The sequence below is a fragment of the Caretta caretta genome, chromosome 9 (assembly GCF_965140235.1).
Source record: "Caretta caretta isolate rCarCar2 chromosome 9, rCarCar1.hap1, whole genome shotgun sequence".
Classification (NCBI taxonomy): Eukaryota; Metazoa; Chordata; order Testudines; family Cheloniidae; genus Caretta; species Caretta caretta.
The window spans coordinates 29,643,819-29,661,852 of record NC_134214.1 but is presented as its reverse complement, the minus strand read 5'-3'; the positions used below and the strand labels follow the sequence as shown (position 1 = coordinate 29,661,852).

General features: G+C 37.0%; 1 long non-coding RNA gene across 1 annotated transcript in view; it reads left to right on the top strand.

The window, feature by feature from the left end:
* Nucleotides 1–17,584, top strand: part of LOC142073177 (uncharacterized) — a 54,415-nt gene extending 36,831 nt beyond the window's left edge. Inside the window, exon 2 of the long non-coding RNA XR_012669884.1 lies at nucleotides 16,560–17,584. This is a non-coding gene — a long non-coding RNA (uncharacterized LOC142073177). The remainder of the gene's footprint in view (nucleotides 1–16,559) is intronic.
* The last annotated feature ends 450 nt before the right edge of the window (nucleotides 17,585–18,034 follow it).

Sequence of the window (18,034 nt, the reverse complement as noted above, 5' to 3'; positions counted from 1 at the left end):
TTCCTACTCTTTGAAATAAGTCCACACAATGACACTTAAAGCTTGAGTAAATTCTAGATAGATAACTAGTATCTAGTAGATAACTGCATGGAACAAATGTGGACCAAAGGGGCTATGTTACACTGTTTATATGTCAGAAGAATGAACATGTTGACGCTTGATCAGTTTCTTGTTCTTCAGTAGTACTGTAGTTCCTTCTGTCACTGAAAGAGCATGAAATATTGCAGTTCAGAGCTGTGTTCATTTTCCTGATCCCTGACATTTTTTGTTAACAGATTTAATGGAGTCTATACGGGAAGCAGTTTTTGTCTTGTTTTGGCTTCTAAGTACTGGACCCTATTTATTTCTCATTGATTGTGTCTCCATTATTTGTTTATAAAAATCACAGTAACATGATTAATTCATCCTTTACATCACATGGATTACACAAAAGATGAACTTGGCCAAATTTACAAAATAATTCTTACAGGGCAAAAGGAATTCTTTCTAGTGTAGTGTGAAAGGTATATGCTGCATACATGATTTTGGATTTCACTTCAGAGCAGGTTTGCCAAGGGTCACAAATTTTCATTTGAATCTGGGCCCAGTGTTTAGAAAACTCTGGCCCAATTTCAGAGAAAATGAACAGATATATTAGCTATAAAATTTGCTATAAAGTTTCATCTGGTTTCATAATGACACCACATGAGATTCATTTGGACATGATATTCATAGTGAAACAAAAGGTAGGGGGAATCCTCACTGGTCAGAACTTCAGGGAATATTCAGAGGAAGCCCTCCAAAGTGAAGTTTTCTATTCTGTTCTATTCTATTCTATTTCTATAGGTTCTTATACCATGCTCATCACCATAGTGTCTGAGCGCCTTCCAGTAGAACACTAAGTGACATGATTCACACCTGTCATGCTCTGTTTGTTATCGCATCCTCACCCCAGGAGAAGGAATGTATGTAGACGAGTGCCTTGTTTTAGAAGGGGTATTGTTTGTTTTGTTTTAAATATACATGTTACTATATGCTTATGACATGTTGGGGAATTATAGGCAAGTGAATGGTTTCTTAAGTTCAAGCCTATCTGTGGCCAACATATATGTGTAAATGTGTTCTGTTTCATTTATACAGTGTCTTGATTACATATTCAGTGCTCAAAGAACAATCAAATAGCTTGACAGAGAGGCAGTGTGATGCAGTGGCTAGGACAATTGACTGGAGATGTGGGATCAAATCCGAACTCTACTATTGACCTGTTGTATGTGTTTGGATAGCCTCTTTTTCTCTCCCACCATTCTTCTATCTTGTCTGTTTAGACTAAACTCTTTGGGGCAGAAACTCTCTCTTGCCATGTGTTTGTACATCTGTAGCATCAGGGCCATCTGCAAAATATGGCTAGGATTTTCAAAATCAATCTAAGGGATTTAGGCACCTAAATATCATTAGGGAAATTCACTGGGATCTGTGCCCAAATCCCTCAGGCTTCTTTGAAAATCTTGGAAGAGATAATAATAATAGACATATTCAAATATATGCAATGAATGCAATTCAGCTATGGCCCAGTTCCTGCAAGTTCCATGTTATCCAGTAATGAATGACCTTAGCTCCAATGGGAGTTGAAGATGTGGAGGTGAAGGGGGACTAAGAACTTCCCAGGAGACACTTAGGCCCATATTCTCAAAGGTATTTAGGCACCTAACTTCCATTGATTTCAATGGGAATCAGGTGCCTAAATACCTTTGAGGATTTGGGCCTTAGCACTTCACAGGATGGGACCCAAGGATACCAAGTAGTATATATTTTATGAATAGGACTGAAAACCCGAAATAGCTGACTGCCTCTTTTAGTGTAGACTTTGATGCATGATGGTAGGATACCACCAAATCCATGAATCCATAGTGACATCTGTACACTTAGAATCATGATGCTGCAGGCCCAAAGGATATATTTAGTCTACATCTACAAACCTTGCAGAAAAGCATTAAATCAGCAAAATGAAAAAACAAACAAACAACCAAAAATGAGACATAAAAATGAGCTGGCTACTCTAAAACACAGATACAGTAATTATTTCAGTCTTTTGCTTAGGGGTGTACCAACTGTTTACAATTTACTGTTTGGCAAGCTGGGTGTTCTCATTTCCCTCATGGTTCAGGAGTCAAAAACATATGCTACCTTTAGTAATGAACTCTTCTAAGATTTGAAACTATCCATATTCATGTCACAAGAAATGTTTACACAAGAGCAAAATGCTCCAACATCAAAATAAATCAGTAACATCTCCGAGTTTATATTTCCATATGCTTCCTTGGCATAATAAAGCAGGGGAAAGGCTGCTGCTGTAAAAAAGTAGTTTAATTAAAAACAACAAAAAACTTTTCCAGAAATCATGGCCATCCAAAAGTAATGTAGACTAATGCATAGTTTCACCGTATTCTAAAGATTTATCATCTATCAATAGAAACAAGGAAATGTAATATAATCACATACTGTACACACCTTGCATATTTTCCATCTTCTGTGCATAAATTATATATTCATTTTCATAATTATGGTAACATTTCTAGTTTTAACATAAACTGCTATTAACTCCTGGATACCAGTGAGTCTGTGTCTATCAAGGCTACACACTAATTGCATTTTCTTTTTATAACGTTATCTATTTATCAAACTTAGAAACTTCCACTTAGTGGAAATCAATAGAATAGAATAGAATCTTCACAGCAGAATATTTCAGACATAGCACAGTGCAATTTTTATCCTGATATTTTACTCAGATGTTAAGCTCTTGGTTTAATGATGATGGTGCATGTGATGGGTAGTATAAAAAGTATGTCCAGTATATGGCAGGGACAGGACTAAGCCTATCCTTCTTGCATGGAAAAGGACTGCAGTTGCTTGCGCTGAGCGCAGGGATTTCCAGGGTAGCCAGCTGCGGGGCTTTAATTGATTCATCCAACATTCTATAAAGGGAGGTGCTGTGGGGCAGGTTTAGATGTGGTAGTGATTCAGGGAGGAGGGCTGTTTAGAACGCTGTAGTTGAAAGAACCACAAAGCAGACAAGTTTGGAGAGAGTGAGCTTCACTTTAAATCCTTGTTTTAGGCTTGACTGAAGCAAGCCATGTATTATACCATTACTCTGAGTTTTGGTGGAGGGAAACCCTGCTGTATTTGTTTGGGCCTTACAGACACAGAACATCTTTTACATTTCTGTATTATTATTTGCAATGAAATAAGGCAAATAATTTGCAACTGTGTCCTGTCTTGTGCCAACAGTCCTTTCAGACTGCAGTAGGCAAGCCCACTGTTCTGCTATAAAAGGGAAACTGATGAGCTGAAAGATATTCTTTAGTCAAACACAAGTTATTGGGCTCAATGCAGGGGTCTATAGATACAATTCTAAGGCCTGTGTTATACAAGACATCAGACTAGATTTTCTACTTTGTCTCCTTCTTGGCTTTAAAATCTATGAAATTACGATATACTTAATATCTGCTTTTTGTACCACACCTTCCATCCCAATACACTCCAGAAATTTGGAAGATGAATTCCTTCCCTTGAGGCTGAAAGGCAGCGTATTAATTCATTTTCCAAACCATTACAGGCACAACTGGTCCCTGAGCCTTCTCACCGTTACCAAATCAGAGCTACCAACTTAAAAGCATGATCTAGACCTATGTTGAGGCTTTTGGGTAAAACTGTTATAAACAGGGTCTTGAGCTGCATGGACATTAAAGACATGTTAGCAACTTTTGTAAGAATAAGGATGTGCTTCGGTGCCTTGAGACCTCCACTGCTGATGAACAGTTGGCTGTTGTTTTCTGCCAGACCGCTGCCTACGTCTCAGTGGTGCTGCGCCATATGGGACTAGATTGTGAGATATGGGGTTTGTCAGGATGAAAGGTCCTGTGTTAATATAAAATAAGATAAAGCAGAATCTTGTTTTGAATGATCAGGTGAGATGGAATCTACCCTTCATTATTGCTGAGTACTAGCATTGCTGCGAATGGATTTTAGAAATGGTTTCCAAATATCACCAAGCACAGCATTCATGACTTGCAGTCTATATGTTAGGCTATTGTCCATCCCCATTTGGATTATTAATGCGACTCATTCTTCCTTTGCTGGTTCTGTATTACTCTGTTAATGTTTCAATATTATCCAGTAGTTTACCATACTCCATTCACAGAGCGGATGTCTTAGGTTTCAGTGAGTGCCCTTCAAGAAGCATGCTGCTTCTGAGGATGGGATGCTTATGGTTAGAGCAACAACAATCTTGCCTAGCACCTTATTCCGGAAATTATGCATTGCTCCATATTCCCAGAGCATCGAGGACAATAGAAGTCACTCCCATATTTCACACATCTCTAGCAAAGGATCCTTAGGTCATAAACCTCATCTATGCATTTTGTAGGGCATCCAATGTATTTTGTGCAATACTTTACATTTACTACAGCTTTCATTTAATATCCTTGATAGTTGTGTTCCCCATTGCACTGCAGCCCTGAATGTGTTCACCCCCCACCCAGCTATAGCTTTCCAAGCTGCTTTTAAATGTGGATGGGATCACTGTCAAGTAAGAAAGTATACATATTTGATTCCTGGGAGTGTGTTTGAATCTTATTTTGTCTAAAGTTATGGTCAGATCAGTCAGAGGATTTTTGTAACAAGTTATGCTACTAACACAGACCACTTATTGACTCAAATTATTGCCATAGTTTAAATCTGACCAGTCCTGTTTTTTTTTCCTGAGATCTGTAAAGATCATATATCTGCTACTTTCATAAAGGTCAGCTATTGCTTATCATATGCCCTGTCTATTCAGGATGCTAAGTGAAGTGTTAATCATTGACACAGGAGTTGTTCCAAGCGTGTGCTGTTTGCTGCATGCTAGCCAAAATCCCATCGTTTTATAAAATCTGTTCCCAATTTTTCAGCTTTAATTTATCACGGGATTTTATTGTTTATTTGTATTTATTGATCACTGTGAATGTGCTGTCTGAGGTACAAAACCAGACAGAGATGGTATTTGCCCCTCTGATACGTAAAACACAGAGGAAAGACATGATCACTGATGATAACCTATTTTCTGAATTAGGTTAGACAGACTCTAAATAAGTACAGTAAATAAAGGAAACGCCAGAAGGTGGAAATTCCTAGAGGGGCAGATTTTTGTAAAATGTAATTTTCACCTTGTCCCAAAGGCTGATCTATCATCTGTGGCTTTGGGCTCTTGTATTTTGGGTTAACTGCAGCCAGAGGGCTGGCAGCAGCTTGTTGCTTGAGAACTCCCTGTGTGTGCCTTTGAATGATAACCTCAGAGCCTCCTGCTTCAGTTCAGCTTGTCCTCAGAAGTTAAAGGATCATCTACCTCGACCCCATATGAACTACAATGAATGATCCTAAACACAGACTATTAGAAAATCAAGAGAATCACTAAAATTAGAGTGTAAAATTTTATCTGATCTAACTCTGGATAACTGTTTAGCTGAATAAGGTACAATCTTGTAGGTACATTTAAGTCAATTTAATGAATAATCTTACAAGCTGTGATTCTCTTTATGCTGTTACAATCTTACATTTGCCTTAACATCACAGTATCTCAGCAACCCCATGCTGTATCTGTCACCCCTTCTCTCTCAACACCCCCAATAATATTAGAAGTTTTTGAAGCCACTTAAAAATTTAAGGTGTGTACATGCATTCCTATATTAGCCATGAAGTCACATAGCTAATGCAAATGATGTTCTGCAACAGGACCATAATGTATGTTGAGATAGAATGTCTTGGGAGCATGTTAATCTTTGTCCCATTCCTGGGACAACCACCATTTTACAGTTTATTATGTGTAATTAAATTTCCTCACCTCTACAGATCTACAGTCTTAATATTTTCACTTTCCTCTCAACATTTCATAAGCTTCTTTGGACTAGTATTCATATTAACTTTTCTTTGTATACATCTTTGATAATAGCCCACTTTAATTGAATTGTCTCTTTAGAATTGGTATGCCAACTCCCATCTTTTTATGTACTATGTATATGTATCTTCCTACTGCATTTTCCACTCCATGCATCTGATGAAGTGCATTTTAGCCCACGAAAGCTTATGCCCAAATAAATTTGTTAGGCTCTAAAGTGCCACAAGTATTCCTCGTTGTTTTTGTTCATTTATGTTAACAGCCCCCTCTCCAGAGGCAGTCAGTGGTTGTCTTTATCTGAAGGTCAACCAAAAGGTCAGAAAATTCAACCCTAGTTTTAATTGTAAAGTGCTGGGTATTTTTTACCATCGTTTCCTGTTTCTCATTCATAATAACATGTATTAAGTATGATTGACCAATGGGTGGTATCCTCCTCTTTATCCATTATACACTTTGTGTTTAGTTGAATAAGCATGGATAGACTTCAAAGATTAAATATGTTTTATAGAGAGAAATCAGTGAAAAAAAGCTGCTTAGTGCTGAAGAGTTGAAAGAGATTTTTCCCAGTATAAGTGGCAGCATTAAAAAATAGCACAAGAGTATGAAAAATGGACTGGGGAGGGCAGTCTGAGAGCACAGCCAGTGGGGATGCAGATTATGAGGTTATGAATGTTGAGACATAGGCAGGACTTGTGTAGTGCAGAGCCTTGAAGGTGAGGATGATACGATATAAAAGGTGATGTGGAAGACACTGAAGAGACTCAAAGAGGGATGACGTGTGGGAACAGTGTAAGAAGATGATGTAGTGTCTGGGGTGGGGGAAGAGTAAGCATATGTTGTATTTAGGGGAAATTTTAAAGGAACTTTCCAACTCTTTCCAAAGCACTGATGAAGAATTTTTACAGGGCCTCCTAAAATGGCGTATCCAGCCCTTTGTGGGGTCCTTAAATTTTACCACAATAATAATCTAAATTTTCAAAGGTCTGACGCTTAAGTTTGATTATGGAAATTTAGAGAGCTCCACATGATATTGCCTCTTCAAAACCCTCTCTGCTCCAGGTGGCCAAATTTCCTATAACCTGATGACTTTTGATCAACACTAGATGGGGCCGCGGCAGTGTGGAACACTCCTCCTACCTTGCAATATTTTTAGGCGAGACTTAGCAGGCTCTCCCCTACATCCCTGTCTTTCTTCATCCTTTCAGGGATGGCTCAGAGGACTCCTCGTCACACTTCTTAAAGGAGCAGCCTGGAAAGTCTGTTTCTGGTCTTCATTTTTCCCCAGGAGTGGATAACATATCCTCTTCCCTCTCATTCCTTTTGTAGCACTCTTTGGCTAGTTTGCCCTGTCCGAATCATGTTTTTTAGGCAGCCTGTCATCAGTGGGGTCACACCAATTCAAAATCTCTCCCTGAGCATTTGGACATTCCAGAATCTTTTAGTTAATTTATAAAAATGGACAAAGATTTAGATGGTGAAGAGTGAAGGAAAGAGGAGTTTGTCTTCTAAGCCTGTTTGGTCATCCCTTGTTAGGAATATGATGCTCAGAGAATTGGTCCTGTTAGCAAACAGTAACTGGGGAGAAATCATGTTTTCATCAGACGCATATGAAGAAACCCCAACGGATTGCTAAGCAAATGTTAGAAAAAAGGTAACTTGCAATGGTGGATGTGTATTTACAGGATCCTACCTTGCCTTTTCAGAAATCTGCCTTCAGGTCAGTAGTGTATTGTGCCACCTGCATCTCCAATTAATTTTATTAAGAGAGCTTCAGTTCACTAAGACTCCATTCCAATCAGGCCATTGGCCAGTAGATATTACAAATTGTCTCAGTAATGCACCACAAAACTGGTATCTCTGAAGGGGCAAGATGGGGCTCCAGAAGTGTTCAAGACCCCTATGCTACTATATTTTTTATAATATACTTTGCATCCAAGCTTTGGGCAGACTTTCTACGTGGAAAAATATGTATTATTTCACTTAGAAAAAAGTATTACACTTTTATGATAGGTGGGTCAGAAAGAGCAAAAGTACCCTGTTTTTATTTTTGTAACTGTAATGGTAACAAATGTATTTTCATCATTTTTGCCAGCAATACCAATCTGTTCACTATACTCAGATATTATGTACTGCACCCCAGCTGGTCCTTTACGAAGAGAGAATGATACTTCAGTAGAAGTGGTACAAAAAAAAAAAAGCATCCTAGCTAACCATTGGAAGAAAATTCTGAAAGGGGGAAAAAGAAAGTCAATGAAGATTTTGTGACTAAAAATGTTGAAATTCACATATCTCAAGTTATGGAATCCTCTCATGTACTCTACTGCTGAGTTACAGTATACCTATTAGTATTTGTATCTCGATTAGGCATAGCATACCAAGGTAATTGTGTCCTGACTATGGTTAGAATGCATTTGTGTTATTAGGTCTGAACCTTATCATGGTTATTTTAATGAGGTTTGTATGTTAAATTAAACCATATATCATAATAGAATTTTGACTGCTGTCAGAGAGCTCAAAAACTGAGCTGAAGTTATTTCAAAAGCTAAGAATTTGTCTAGTCTGTCATGTTTAGTCAATATGATCCATTCAAGTGTGGAGATGTCAGAAAGGACACCCGCGGATGGTACTTAATCTGTTCAGTTGTGAAGGAGAACTGGAGATGGATTCTTAGATCAAAAATTATTACTTCATATTATTTTGGTTACAGTTAAGTAGCCAATCTATGGATTTGTTAAGGACATTAAGGAGGTCACAGTGGTCTACAAAGCAGCATGTACCGTACTGTGGTACATTCTCTAGTCAGATAGCCTTGTGGCACCTATTTTTACTGCATAGGAAACACTAACTATAGTTCATTCACTCAATGATATCTCATAGAGCTGGGTAAATACTTTAGAAACATGTAGGTGAACATCGGTGAAAATGAATCTTACATATCCACTTTTGTGGTATTTGTGCCTCTTTTGTTTTCCATGCACATTTGTACAAGTCAAGGCAACTCTGTATATCCCCTTCTCTCTGTTGGCATGGTTCTTCCTGACTACCCTTAGTGGAAGATATTTTCTTTTAGAAACAATACAAAATTTCAGATAAAACACCTCTATAGTCTATTTTAGATTCCCACCCACTTCTGGGCAAACATTTTTAGGGTCAGATTGTGAGCTGGTGTATGTATGTGTAACTCCATTGACATCAATGGAACTAGGCTATTTACACCAGCAGAAGATCTGGCTCATAGTGTAACTGTGAATGCATCCATAAAATAAGCAGATGATTCAGGGTGTCTCTTTGTGAGAAACAAAGTTTAAAGAGAAAAATGTGTCCATTAATAACAAGAAGTCTTTATCTTCTTGTTATGTTTCATTGGAGTTTTTTTCTTTTTGCACTACAGAACATAGTCTGGCAAAAAGTATGTGTGATCTTAATTGTTCGACTTGTTTATTCCAGAGAGAAACCAATAGAGCACTTACAGTAATTAACATATTTTCTCTGGTCTTCTTATTTTGTTAATGATATCTTATTGAAGGCTGTGCAGTAATTATTGCCCACTGAGGTACATACTCTGAAGCAAATTAATGGCCAATGACCAATAATGATTACACTAGTAATTATCTATTGTGAAATATAAGAAAAAATCAGAAATTAAAAAGTGTGTTTGAAGCTAAAATTAAATTGTATTGTTAAACAATAATAAAATCATTTTAGCAATTCATCAGAAAAACATACTGTAAGCTCTTTCCCCAACTATATGCTAATAGTGCAGTCATATTTCACTTTTATTTCCAGAACATTTCTTCAAGAGGCTGCCAAAGAACGAGTGTATAACCAATTTATTCTGTTTATTCATGAAGAGATCTGAAGTTATTTTTAATCACAGTATCACAGATATGTAGGACTGGAAGGGACCTTGAGAAACGGTCAAGTCAATCTCCCTGTGCTATGGCAAGACCAAGTGACCCTAGACCATCCCTGACAGGTGTTTGTCCAATTTGTTTATAAAAACTTTCAAGGATGGGGATCCACTTTGTCCCTTGGAAGCTTATTCCAGTACTTAAATACACTTACAGCTGGAAAGTTTTTCTTAATATCTACCTTAAATCTCCCTTGCTGTAGATTAAGCCCATTACTTGTCCTACCTTCAGTGGCCATGGAGAACAATTGATCACCATCCTCTTTACAGCAGCCCTTAACATATTTGAAGACTGCTATCAGGTCCCCGCCTCCGTCATCTTTTCTCATGACTTAGCATGCCCAGTTTTTTTTAACGTTTCCTCATAAGTCAGGGTTTCTAAACCTTTGATCATTTTGTTGCTCTCCTCTGGACCCTCTCCAGTTTGTCCACATCTTTCCTAAAATGTGGTGCCTAGAATTGGAGAGTGTACTTTTTAATGTTTTAATGTTTCTCTTTATTGCTGACTGTTCTTATTTTAAAGGGACACTGTGAGGCAAAATTTGACCCAAAATTTAGATTTTGTAAAAATAAGCCTCAAGTTTCCATGATTTTTCTTTTTTTTTTCCTATGCAAGTGAAGACAGTTCAGTTTAAAACCAAAAAACACTGGTGTTAGTACATAAGAATCAGAAAGCACAGTGAAGCAGAATCTAATTATAGACAAAACTGAAATTGAATAGACAATGAAATTGATTAACCTGATTTTGTTGTCCACAATAAGTGAAGTCCAAGTTGGACATTAGATTTTTTTTTTAAAATGCTTTGACTTTTAATAATCCAATGTGCTACCTTGAAATATAGGTAGGACAATTTTTTTAAATAAATCATTTTTAACTTGACAATATGCCTTTTACTTATTTTTCCATTTCACTCCACTGTGGGTTTGATGATTCCACTGAAAATATGAGGGGTAGAATCCCAGTCATGTGGAAGGATTTCACTCTTGGAGTTTTGTCATTAATTTCACTGGAAGCAGAGCAGGTCCCTGAGCCGATCACTAATGTTTAGGAATTATTATCAAATTACATTCTAATGGTCTGATCCAAAACCCACTTAAATTGATGAGTCTTTCAATATGGACTTGGCTCAGTCCCTAAGGACCAAATTCTGGCCTTATTTATACTCATAGAGCCCCAATGAATGTAATAACATGGATATCAGTGGTATAACTGCAGGCCCAATCCCATACTTCTTAGGGAAGCAAAACTCTCACGACTTCAATGGGAGATTTGCCTGTTAAGAAATTACACCCCAGAGGTAGATTTTCACTTCTGCCTGGCAAACCTTAAAAGGTTTGGTGATTTGCATAGGCATCCACAAAATTCATATGCTTCTGCAATGAAGAGAGAAATCAAGCTGGCAGTCTTGGGAAAATATGTACTCTAGAAGGATTTCTCCAGATTTCTGGCTTCAGTAGTGCTGGTAATAGCTTGATTATAGCTCTTTCCATGATTCTTTGGTGGTACTTCTCCCCAACAAACCCAAGAATTTCAGAGGAATGTGAAAAATGAACTGTGTGAAATGACTACCAAATATTTTCAAATTCAAAATTATGGCTTGTATTTTATTTGAGTTTTGAGCTAAGGCCTAGATTGGTTCTCAGTTTATCTGAACTGATTGATCCATTCCTAGCTTTCATCCCGTAGCATGTGTTACACAACTAACATCTCACTCACTGAGCCAAACACTGATCTTATTTAAACTGGTGTAACTCTCCAGGAATCCAATGAATTCAATTCAGCAATAGGTATGAAACTGAGAGAAAAATCTGAGACTAGAAAAGTAAAATTCAAACCTGGTGTAAGCTTCCATAAATCCATTTACGCTAATGGAATTATACTTTCTAAAGCAGCAGTGAATTTGGCCCTCTGTGTTTAATTCCTAAAACTCACCGTAAACGAGAAATTCAAAGATTCAGATGAATAAGCTATGCCTCTGTAAAGTATATTTTAAATTAAGAGCTAGTGAAAAAACCCTGCTATTGCTTCCTGAATAAGAGTAATGAAATGTATATCCATTTAGAAAATGTTTCCATTGGCAGCTGCCTGCCCTTTTCCCTTCTCCCCTCCCTTCCCCTCCCCACCAATCAAGAAACCAGTATCCAGTGAACATAGGAGTCAATACGCTGAACAGAAATAAAACCTCTTTCTAGTTCATCTTCCTTACTTTGTTCTGGTGCAGAGAGGCGGTTTAAAAAGGCAACGTGCGTTAGGCAAAAATATTTCTTGAGGGTGGGGATGGTATTCTGTTTAAAGAAAACCAAGACTTCCAACTGGTTTTAATTTTATTTTTAATGTTCATGGGAACCAGCCTTACATGCCTGGGTGAACTCAGAGTTTGGATTTTTGGCAGGTTTTTATTTGAGCCCAGCTTGGCTGTTTTTCAAAATGTCCAGATTGCTCACATTAAATCTGAATAAGCACTACCCGCTAGTTTAATCCGAGTCATCTGGTACACCTCTAATTAGTGTTAGTTAAAGATGAAATTCATCATAACACAAAATGTTGCTGTTTGGGATCTATTTAGCAAACTCTTGATTGTAAAACTAGAAAAAAAATCATCTACAGTGCTGTTTTGTTTAGTCATTCTAATATAGAATTACATTGGCAATAATACAATGCAATAAAATTATCCAAAAGTCCCTAGTATAAAATATAACAAAAACAAATCTTTGAGTTATCTGTCTATGCAGATAATATGTATGTATATCTGCCTCTGTAGTCACAAACACACATATGAACTCATATATAAATTAGCTATTGGCCTCGCTAATCTAATTAACTATAAATTATGCCCAAATCAGTAAAATATATGCACATCTGTTAGTATTTCAGCAATTTTCAAATTATACACCTCTTATCCCAACATTTAGATATAGATTTAAAAAAAATTAGTTCTAATTCATCTGTAATAACTGAATGCAAATAATGTGTTCTTGAAGAATCTGGCCAGATTCTTCAATCTTTACTCAGGCAAGACTTCCCAGCGAAAGTTTTGCCATAGTAAGGACTGTAGAACTGCATCCTTAGTATGCCTGTAGCACTTCTGCATGTCTGAGAAACACAGCTTGAAAATTGTTGTACTTGTAACTTGTAAGTTGTATTTTTTTTGTTTGTTTTTTGGTTCTTTTAAAACTAATAAGTCTAAACTTTTCATGTTAAATCAATATTTAGATCAAGCTTGTTAGTTCTGAATTCTTGCCTTCAGAAATATTACCTTATTTTGCTAAGTTGTATTATATAGAGTGATAAAATATAGCAACAATTTGCTCTCCATCCTTATTGAAATGTCCCAAGAATGAAGAATACATTGTTCATTGGTTTGATTTGATTTTTACACTGTTATTAAAAAAAATCCTAGAGATTTATTTTAACATATCCAAATATTTTGCGGCATTGACCTACAGTTTTTACATATATGCTTTGAATAGGAAATAATACAAAGGAATAGTGAAGTGTTTTTACTTAGATTTTAGATTTACTTTTTACTTCCAGTGCTCTTATTTCTTATTCATGCTTGAATTGATATGCTGGACGTAAGAATATCACTTTTCCTCCCCTGGAAACATTTCAACTTCATTATTCAAGGACTGAATGGATCATGTTTACAGAGTCTTTTCAAGGGCATCTGTTCTTAGCTACAGTTTGAGGATGGGGCCCACAGAGCAGACTAGAAGGATCCACCTAGAATTTGTTGAATTAAGTCCTTGCACCTGGATATAATTGTCATGCTGCTGTGCTGGGGTTTTCTTAAGCTACTGGTAAAACAAATTAGCTCAATTTAAACTGGCATCCAGTAGGGAAGCAACAACTCACCTCATATAATGTTTTTCAAATAATTATTTTTCTATTGCCAATTTTGCCTCATGAATATTTTCTTAAAGGCTGGGTGAGAATTTTTTTAAAGCTAAACCAAAAGTGATACAAATTCTATTCTGGGTATCTGCTTTTTAGTACTGCACTATATACAATGAAGATTTGATTAATATTCTCTTACAAAATGTACATGCCATATTTTTTTAATAAATGTAAGATAAGATATAACATAACATAACATAACAAAAAAACACAAATCTCAGTGTGTACATTTCATGTACCTTTTTGCCAGATTGTCTACTGTTCGGCAAACAACTTTCATGAGTCTTTCCCAAATGCAAAAGTGGTTATGTCATTACTGTGGCCAAAGTTATACATTTATGTTTAACATGGGAATTTATATAAATACCATGGGATCTCATTTCCTTATGTATTTTAGAGTTGTTTGAACTTGGCAACAAAACTCACAGGCTTCCTGGAAGGGCCACAAAGGTTCATCCCCCCTCAGCTGGAGTTGCAAAGGCAGAACTTGTCTGAATCCCTGGAATGCATGCATGTGTGTTAGTTTCAGCTTTTTATAATATTCTCCAAAGGGCAGACTTTGCCCTTTAAACTGAACATTTCATGATGGCTTCCCTGGAAAAAATAGTGCTGTGTATTAATGCCTTAAATATTAAAATGATGGTGTATTGCTAGATGGGAGAATTCAGGGAAGAGAAATGTTACGTTCACTAATTTTTCAATGTGTCTTTAGAATCCTTATTACGTAATTAGTTCAGTGTTGGGCCAAGTATGATAGGCTTAGAAAGTTTGTCATTGTGAGCACCAGCTGAATGTCCTACCTTCAGACATTGTTCAACTGAAACAAAAATTGAATTTACATAAAAAGTAGGTATTCAGCTTTCTTACTGACTACACTTCTAAGAAGGTTCAAGAGCATCAATTCTAGCTAAGGTCCAGAGTAACTTGTATGTTAATACATTGACTCTGAGTCTGCCTGTTTCCGAAGATGGCATTAAAATAATTTACGTGTTATGGTAAATCCTCTCCTAATTTTGGACAAGCCACACCTCTTTTTGAAATGTGAAATCTCAAATGCAGCAGGAAAGTGAATCAGAAATAATTGCAATTTCTTAGATGTTAGCAGAAAATTCACAGGTCAAAAGTTAAACAGAGAAGCTGCTGTCAGCTCCTCAACTGTATAGTGTACTCCAAATTTTGAAGGTGTTTTAGTGCAAATCTCTGGTAGCTTTAGGCTACAATCTGACCTGCATGCACAAATGACAAATCAGGGCAAATCTCTGTGTATTGTGAATACTATGGATCTATTCCTTACATTATACCTACTCTCTACCCCACATTAAAGGCACTGAAAGGGTTTTGGTGGAAGTGATTACTCAAGGCACATTAGTCAAATACATGGTGTTTTTCAACCAGGAGCTAGCTCCTGATATAGTCTTTTAAAATAGCGTGGGCTTGTTTTTAATAAATTACAATTTTATAAATGAAGCTTTTTCTTTTTTTATAAACTAGGGGCCAGCTCAGCTCCTGTGAAGGAAAAATCCAGGGGCCTAATTTTCATTTCACAAAGGTCCATTTCCACTACCATGACAGTATAACTAGATCTTAGTATGGGTTTAAATAAGTCCTTGCACCAGAGTGGTGTAAAGGGGCCTTAGTGTAAATGAGAATCAGAGCCTCAAGTTCAGGCTCAGAGTTTTCACCACTTCACTGCCTCATAGGGTTCAGATAGGCCTGCCCTGATGACTCCCTCTGCCCAGAACATGGGCAGAGGTTTCACATCCTGAGATTTGCAAATTGCCCAAGATCCACATAGATTTCAGTCAACCTATGAAGGCTTTAAACCTACAGAGTGCCTCCTTGTCCCTGAAGCCCTTCCTAGATATCGTGACTGCCTGGCTTGTACATGAGGGATGCTCTAGCTAGCTCCTCCCCTGTCCCTAACATGACTCGTGGGGTGCAGAAGGTTTATACAGCACAACAGAACAGCAAGTAGAATATTGCTGAGTGATATCATTATCTTGACTTCTGTGGGGGACAATGCCACAGAGAGTTACTTTTCTCTCCATTCCAATCATCCCTAATTCTTTGTACCAACATCCATTCAGAGTTACTGTTGATTTCAATAGATTTACACACTGTAACTAAGAACAGAATTTGGCCCCTTTGTTTTGCATTTTAATTTGTGTGAGAATGGGAGAGCAAATTGTGCTGTTGCTTTCTCTTAGGTTTTATGATATTTTTTGCTTATATTTATTTCAAAAACTTCAGCTTCTCTCAAAGTAACTAACAGTTGAATCTAATTTAATATCTGCAGTGTCTCTTTTCTATGTGTTTGGGTATCATGTGTGAAGGTTCCAATCCTGCTTCTGAAGGCAAAATGGGAAAACACAATAACAAACCTCGCTTAAGAGTTTTATCATACATGATAATAACCTAGGCCTATATTTATGAAGAGTAAGTTTTCAGTGCAAAATTAAACTAAGCTGTACAGCACAGTAAAACCCAAATCACCTATACTGAGAGAATTCCTCCAGTGTTTCTTGTTCTTAAATGGTAATTAATAGAGACAATACTAAAACCAAAAGGAAGCTAGTGATATCCTGTTCTTTTTCATTGCAGCAAGGAGTCTGGTTTGGTAAACTCCATCTCAGATCATGTAATTTAATTAGTGAGCACAGAATCTGAATAAACATAAAGACATGACGAATAGCTTTCTCTTATAATTCCATTACTGAGTAACAGACGGGTGTGGCTGTTAAAACTGAAATATTTGTTTTCTTCTGTTACAGAGTGTTAAAAATATAAATGAACTCTTTTATCCTGCCTCCTTTTTCTTACCCTGTCTTTTAATTTCTTTCTAGATCTAAATCATAGAAAAATCAAAGCGATGCGTGCCACTGGTTTGGATCATCTGTACACAATTCAAAAAGAAAAAGGTGACTTTTTAAAATTTCCCACCAGCAAGTGGGAGAGGTGTAGGCAAGTGTGAATTTATGCACAAAATGCTAAATCCAAGCACAATAAAAGACCTCTTAACATCATATAAAGACTTCCATGTGCAATAATTACTGATCAGACCATCCACACGCTACATTACTTAATGACATCCAAAGATTGCTGCACTTTCTGAACCAATAGCAGCTATACAGTGACCAGCATCGTTCCTGAATGGAAAAATTGGCCCAACCACTGATGAATGGCACGCAGTAGGTTTCCCATTGAACTACGCAGCTCAACAATGATCCACATTGGTAAATCATTCTGTGTGCTTTTCAATTCTTTTGCATATCAGCTTCCATTCATTCTGGCACCCAAGGCAAACAAATGTAAGAGATGAAAGTGAAAGTGCATATGTTAAATCCAAATGGAAGCAGATGAGTGTGATATATACCTAGAGTTGCTTAGCAACAAACATGTTTTGGCCACAGGAATTGTGGCATAAGTCAGAGACGGGAAAGAGACGCAATTCTGCACTACTTGTCTGTCTCCCTAGAAGCTTCATAAGGCTCCTTCTTTAGTTATTTTAAGGCAGAAAATAAAAGACTATTGTGGACATTTGTTTATGCTATTAATACAACAGACTCTATGACAATAATCTTTTCCTTGAGTGGAAAAATGTTTTCATTCAAGATATCTATTGTAAAGATGTCTGCCTCCATCTATCCACACTCATCATGAACACCTCCTACATGGTTCAACTTAACATTCTTGATCTCTAGAGTTCATTGAAAAATTTCAATTTTTTTTAAATAAAAACAAAGGGTACCTTTTTTTAGCATAAAAATCCCATTTTAGCTCTGGTAGAAGAAACATTTGTTTTATTAACATTTCACATTCAAAGCACTGTGTGTTTTCAGAAGGCAAAATAAAATATAAATAGTTAACATTTATGTGGCTGTTAGTTATGTATTATTCTCATTTTACAGACAGTGAGGCATAAACACCCTCATAAAAATACAACAGTGTTCCACAGCATTGGCCTCCAGCACTGCAGTGTCACTCCTGTAAGCAACAGTGTTTCAGACCCTTAAGGCACTGTGGTGCTAATAGGGGAGAGTCAGCCAGCAGCAGAGCCAGCAGCAGAGGTGTGATGAGAAGTCCTAGGACCCAGTAACGCAAGAGCACATGTAATTCCTTTTCAAGCAAATGAGTGCTATGCATGTAAAGCTATCAGATAATCAAGTGCCCCTGGCTTCCAGCAACATCCTCATCCCATAAGATCATGGCACCTTTCACGTATAGAAAGACATAACATTTATTTTGGGGGCGGGGTGTCAAGCAAATTGTCACATTATTGCTACACAAGCCACACTGGAAACATTTTTCAGTGTTTCCT